Genomic DNA, 6353 nt, shown 5'->3' with positions numbered 1-6353 from the left:
TAATTTATGATTATATGTTTGTTTCCTCCCCACCTCAACACACGCACGCGCGACACACGCTACTTTTAAACCAGCAATACAAACTACTTTACGTTCCCAGAACACAACCTATTCTCCTTTCCTATTTCCACTTGATTTCTTTTGCCTGGAATGCTTTTCCATCACCCCTTGCCTGCCTCCTTTTTTATTGTCAATCTCCTACTTATGCTTTGTTTCTCAAATCAGATATTTTTCCTCTGTGAGGCCCTCTCTGATTCTCCCCTGTGGTTCTGGTGTGTCTTATGTGCATGTACCTGTGTCATGGCAGTTGTCATGTTTGTTCACTGAGCAGCCCCAGCATCTGGAAAAATGACTGGCACATAGTAGGCACTCAATAAATATTTGTTGAATGAATGAATATTGCTTATACTTATTGGTATATCTGTTTCCCTACTAGATTATTAGCTCCCTTGTATCTGTAATAACTGGTCTGACAGAGTAAGACCTCCACCTTAATCACTCAATCAAGTGATTGAGTCAGGTTATGTGAATTTCTACACTTTACAATCTTTAGCATACTTCAAGTATTCAAAAACATAAAGTGAATTATTACTAAAATCCCAACAACATTCTAGTTAATTTTGAGAGTATTTATTTTATTTTGCTGAACAACCAACTTTATCAAGTACATATAAATGGACAGAAGACAATATTGATAATAGCAAGTGATAAAAAAATAAAGATAATTCACTTTGGAATTTGGAAAGTACTCTTTGTACTTACATTATATTATGGGACTGACTGATGACCCAGAAATTCAAAATACATTAAACAAATCTTGAATTCATACTGGCCACCTGGGTTTCCTTCTTTGCCCTCTGATCCTGAATTCATACTGGACACTGATTTCATCACCTCTTAGACTGATATTAAGGAACAGTTTAACTTCATAGACAATGGAATTGGAATTTCTCTGCACACCTGAAGTAAGGCATTAGTTCACAGCTCTCTGAAGAAGAACGTTTTTAAAAGTCTTCTTTTCTAAGGGTTTCTACTAGGTTAGAGAACAAAGGGCCTGTTTATTTTAATAGTCAATAAAATTAGTGCCCAACTTACAGATCATATAAGGCCAGCTGAGGCCTAAAAGTCCAGTTAACCTATAGTATACTGGAAATATTAAACATTGGCAATAAAATTATAGAAAACTGGCTTCAACACCAGAATATATTTTTTAACCTCCTCATTAAGGTTTTTTAAACCTCATTAAGCAATATCTTTGAGTCTCAGCACACAAGGTTATATGGATCTCATCCTGCAAGTGAGGTTTATTGGCTCTTCCTAAAAGACCAAGAATTGATGGTTCACTCCATTTTTGCCTGAGCTCCAAAGCAAGCTGCCTTCTCTGCAGGCCACCTGGGCACTAATGACAGGACAAGCATGGGTCCTTTCTCCTCAATATGACACTGAACAAGAGCTTTGCTTCTCCTTTTCGCCCAGAGATCTATTTCATTTCTGAGCTCCCTATTCATTCACTCAACAAATGTGTCCTGAGCATCTACTGGGAGACAGGCCCCCTTCGAGGTGCTGAAGATACAGTGAACACAACAGATAAATGACCCTGTCTCACTGGAGCTTTCTCTCGTTTCCTTTATCCACCTCCCTCAGTGAAGATGAGAGAATCTGAATATGCTGGTTCTACTCTTCAGATGAGCAAATGTGCCAGTCCAGGGGCCATAGATGGGATTAGTAAATTCTCCCATCTTCAGAGGCTGTCCCAGGTCTCAATTGTGAGTTAACGAGTGGTACCCATTAAGTGGTTTGCCAGAACAGGTCTGAAACCTGTACTAGGAATCTCCTGAGGGAATAGGTCAATGGTTCTGATGAGGATGGATAACACTAAGAACAGACTTCTTGGAATACAGCATCCTCCCACATATCCTGGTCCCTGGAATACTGAAGGTTATTACCGCTGGGAATCTGATGCAGAGAGAGCACAGTCAGCACAGCTGCTCTGGGACTGTGTCCTTTTTCTCATTCACGGGCCAGCTAAAGCAGCTGTCATATAACTTGGTCTCTACCTGCCAATTGCCATTAATTGCCCTTAAGTCATACATTTAAAGAGCTAAAGTAGTTTATACAATTTTATATATGTGAGTATTTCTAAATTGGGGTTTCCATCTCAGGAGTGTCTATACTTAAGCAGAGATAGTCATAATGTGGAAAAAAGTTGTGGTGACTAGAGTTAACTGCCCTGGTGACCAGAACCAACTGACATAATGTTCTGAAGTGTTTAACTTTTTTCTTCAGTCACTTAATTCATTTTATGGAGTATGAGAATAAAATTTTTGTATTGAAATGCTTTTTGATACCGTTTCTTTCACATCCCCTGCTGTGCAAGTGAAGCAGTAGACTACAGACATCGAAAGGATTAGACTGTTCTTTTCCAACACAGCTGCCACATATTCAAAATGCAAACCTGCCTGGGTATTTCCAAGGAGAATATTCTTTTCATGATGACGCTGGAGTAATCTATTCTTTAGTAGAAATGACCTGTTTTCATGGCCTGATAACTGAGCAGTTTCATATGATTTGATGTATTCTTCGGGATCAGAAAAATCTGTCATAGATCTTCTCTGAAGATTAGGGCAATAAGCAACCTAAGATTCTCCGATCTTCAAAGGAAACTACAAATAATGACTACAAGGTCACTGAAAAAAATTTTAGTACAAGCAGCAAAAAACCACACTTATATTTCATCTGATGCTTGCTTCATGTTTTCCAAAACTCAAGGAAATAAAACTTTAAAGATTGACTTTTCTTTTTAAAAAGAAATCTAAAAGAGGCTTATGTCTAACTTAAACCAAAATCAGGGGAGTATCGGCTACTTCTAGGAAAAAGGAAGACAGAAAAGTACTACTTACACTGCATTTTAAATTGTATGAGATTAGAGAATAAGGACTCTTTTGCTTATGTTATTTATATGTTTAATAACAGTAGCTGCCATTTATTGAGCACCTACTAAGTGCCTGGCATTTACATGAAACGTGGTAGAATGATTAAAAGTGCATGTTTGGCATCACACTGCCTGAGCTTAAATGCTGACCATTTACTATTTGTGTGTTCTTGAGAAACCTACTGAACCTTTCTCTGTCTGTTCAGTTGAAACATGGAGATAATAATTGTATCGACATCATAGGATTGTTTGAGAAATAAAGGCGTAGCATACTGTAAGTACTCAATATATGTCAGCAATTATTATTATCTCATTTAAGGCATGCAGATAATTTAATGAGGCGCCCATATTTTCCCATTTTTTGGTGGCAATATGAAGCACGTAAGGTTAGGTTACTTGACCAGGGTTAACCACCTGGGTCAGGCTCCGCTCTGTTGAATTCTCAAGGCCTATACGTTTAATAACTACAATATACTATATTGCCAAATAACACTGGGCACCTCAAATCCTTTTTGCACTTGGGCAGAGTACAAACAGTTAAGTTGTATATGCCTGAAATTAGCAATGTAAGAGTCCTTGGGTTGTCATCACAGTTGCTAAATTCACTTCTGATGGACTCGTAGAGAATAACATTCCATCCCACAAGCATTTCCAGTTCATAATCTCAATCAATCATGGGAAGAACTTAAAAAACACAGTTATGTACATTTTGAAACCTAGCAGTTAAACAACAAAACACTCAGTGTATCTCTTTATAAAAGCCAATGTCTGTAGTTAATTCCCCCTTCCCTCCTTTTTTCTTGGTAGGTACAACTGATTCATATGGCTACAAGAGACAGATGTTGTTAGCCCTGTAAATTCACGCATGCTGTACGATCAGGTTTTGCAGTTAAGAAGTTGAGTTCATGAAGGTCAATCTGTATGGACTGGGGATATTTAGTTTATAGCCAGGATTATGTTTTTGACTACTTGGTACAATGCTGGGGTATGCTGTCAGAGCACAGAACATAATAAATAATAACCACAATAAATGTGCTAGGAAACTGGTATAGAAGTTGCCTAGATTGATGGATCTCATTTGCTCCCCTCTATTATTCACCTCCAATGGAAATTACAATTTGCTTGTAAAGATCTCTCATTTATTTAACTTCAATCTTTAAAAAAAATTTTCTTTCCCTCTTAGTTATTTATATGTGTTTATCAAGTTTGTTTTTCTTTTTTAAAATAATATTCCTTTGAGGGGGAGTTAAAAGAGTCAGCTTTGCCTAGCAGCATGCCAAGTAGAAAAACCACTACCATCAATTTTCTTTCCAATAAAAGATGATGCTCAGTGGTAGACTTAAATTCCCATTCTAACCTCACTGGGTGTGGACGAGGTTCTCAAAGGCTACTAAATGGAGCAGGGTCTACACCAGGAAGGAAGGAATTTTTATTAGTAACAAGAGTGAAAATTAAACCATCATATATGGTGATAGCCAAATAGGGAGGAAAGAGAAGTGTAAAATCAAAACAAAAGGATTATTTAAGGGCACATCTCCATAAAGTGGAGGTGGGGTGGGTGGCTCTTTTCCGAATATGTCAAGGGGAAAAGAAATAGTCCATGAACTTCTCCTCTCCCAAATGCATGTACCTGAGGAGTTTGAGAACCATTTGGAAAAGGATTAAGAAGCAACTCAAGTAGTTACCTCATTCAATTTTTCTTAAACATTCTTTTTAAATGATTGACACAGCCCTTCAAGAATCTGCTGAAAATAACAAATCTTCTGCCTATAAAAATATGTGAGCACAAAATTTCATACAATTTCAGGATCCTTGAAACACATCCGTAGATCCAGGGACCCCGAGATTAAGAACCACATGAGCCTCAGGAGAATGCTTTATGATTTATAGGGTATAGATCAGAACGCTGGCCAAGTTAAATCAGCACTCCTACTGCAAGAGAACTGTTAAAGACACTGACCACTTTATATAGCTTTATAAACTTCTAAATGCTTTCTCATATATGAGTTATTTGATATATTAGCCTAAGAGTAGACATCTAGGTACTCAGCTCAATAGATTAGGTAATAAAAAGGGTAATACTGAATACCTAATCTGTGCCCTGCTGCTTACCAATGTCTGATATTCTATTAGGATTAGATTTTGTATAAATAAAATGTTCCCTTATGAAACATAAATACCCTTGGTTGGTGAACACTGAAGTGCTCAGCTTCTAATACCTTAGAATGAATATTTATCAGGTTTTTTTTCCAACAAGAAACAAAATACTTAGATTTTTGAAGGTGTTAAGATAGACACCTAGATGAACAGCTCTCAAAATTTTATCTGAGGACCCTGGGGAGGTACATGACATCCTCTCTTTGCCAATTATCAATACATATCTTTGTGAATCTGGATTTTCTTCATATACTTCAACCAACACCACATATTGTAACCGACTGGATGCAGAAGCAGATATGAGAATCCAACTGTCTTCTATTAAGCCAGACATTAAGATTTACAAAGATGAAAACAATGCCACACATTTCACTGTTTTTTTTTTTGTTTTGGAAAATAGAGATAACCTGTAATGCATTTTTTTATTTTAAATAAATTTACACATATTTTAAAATTGTTTTAATTTCTAAATGATAAATATCAGTAGCTATGATTCACATAAACAAAAGCTCTTTGGAGTCCTCACCAAATTTTAAGTGTTTTTAAAGGGCCCCTGAGACCAAAAGGTTTGAGAACTCGGTAAGTCTCAGAAGACAGGTCTGGGTGGATGAGCAAGTGCAAGGGTGAGAGGGTTGTGAATACAAGAGTCAAGGGACAGAGGACAGCAATGTGCCTCTTGTCTTGGGACTGGGGTTCCTTGACTGGTACTAAAAGTGGAGAGAGGAAGATGCCGTGCAGTCTCTCTTCATTTTGTTTGTGACCTGTTCTAAACACAGTGGTCATGGCAGCGCAATTTCTGGAAACAGATCTCAAGAATCAAGCAAGTAGAATCTCAAATCCTAAAATTAGTACAGACAACTGTTGATTGTTAAATGAAGTACACTGAAGCTCCTCCTTTTTCTCCAGCGAGGGTACAAAACATTTTTGGAGCTCTCGATTTTGTTTGTTTTGCCAAATGATACAAGATTTGTTATTATTGGGTTTTGCATTGTTTAATAATTTTTTCACCGTTTGTAATACCATTTCCTGGGGGAAAAATCTAAAAGGGGACAAATTGGTAGCGGATAGACGGAAAGACTAAATGTACCCTCAAAGAAATTCATCTTAAATTTTAATATTTACCTACTACGCACTAAGCATTGTGCTAGAGTACACTAGAGTAGAGAGGAAACAGCCTTGAATTTGGAATAAGAAAAATTGTTTCAAACTATTCATTTGTTACACTATCTTGGGTAATTTAACTTGTCTCGTTTTCTTATCTATA

This window comes from Orcinus orca, chromosome 17 (assembly GCF_937001465.1).
Source record: "Orcinus orca chromosome 17, mOrcOrc1.1, whole genome shotgun sequence".
Taxonomy (NCBI): Eukaryota; Metazoa; Chordata; class Mammalia; order Artiodactyla; family Delphinidae; genus Orcinus; species Orcinus orca.
Note: the sequence above shows the minus strand (reverse complement) of the source record.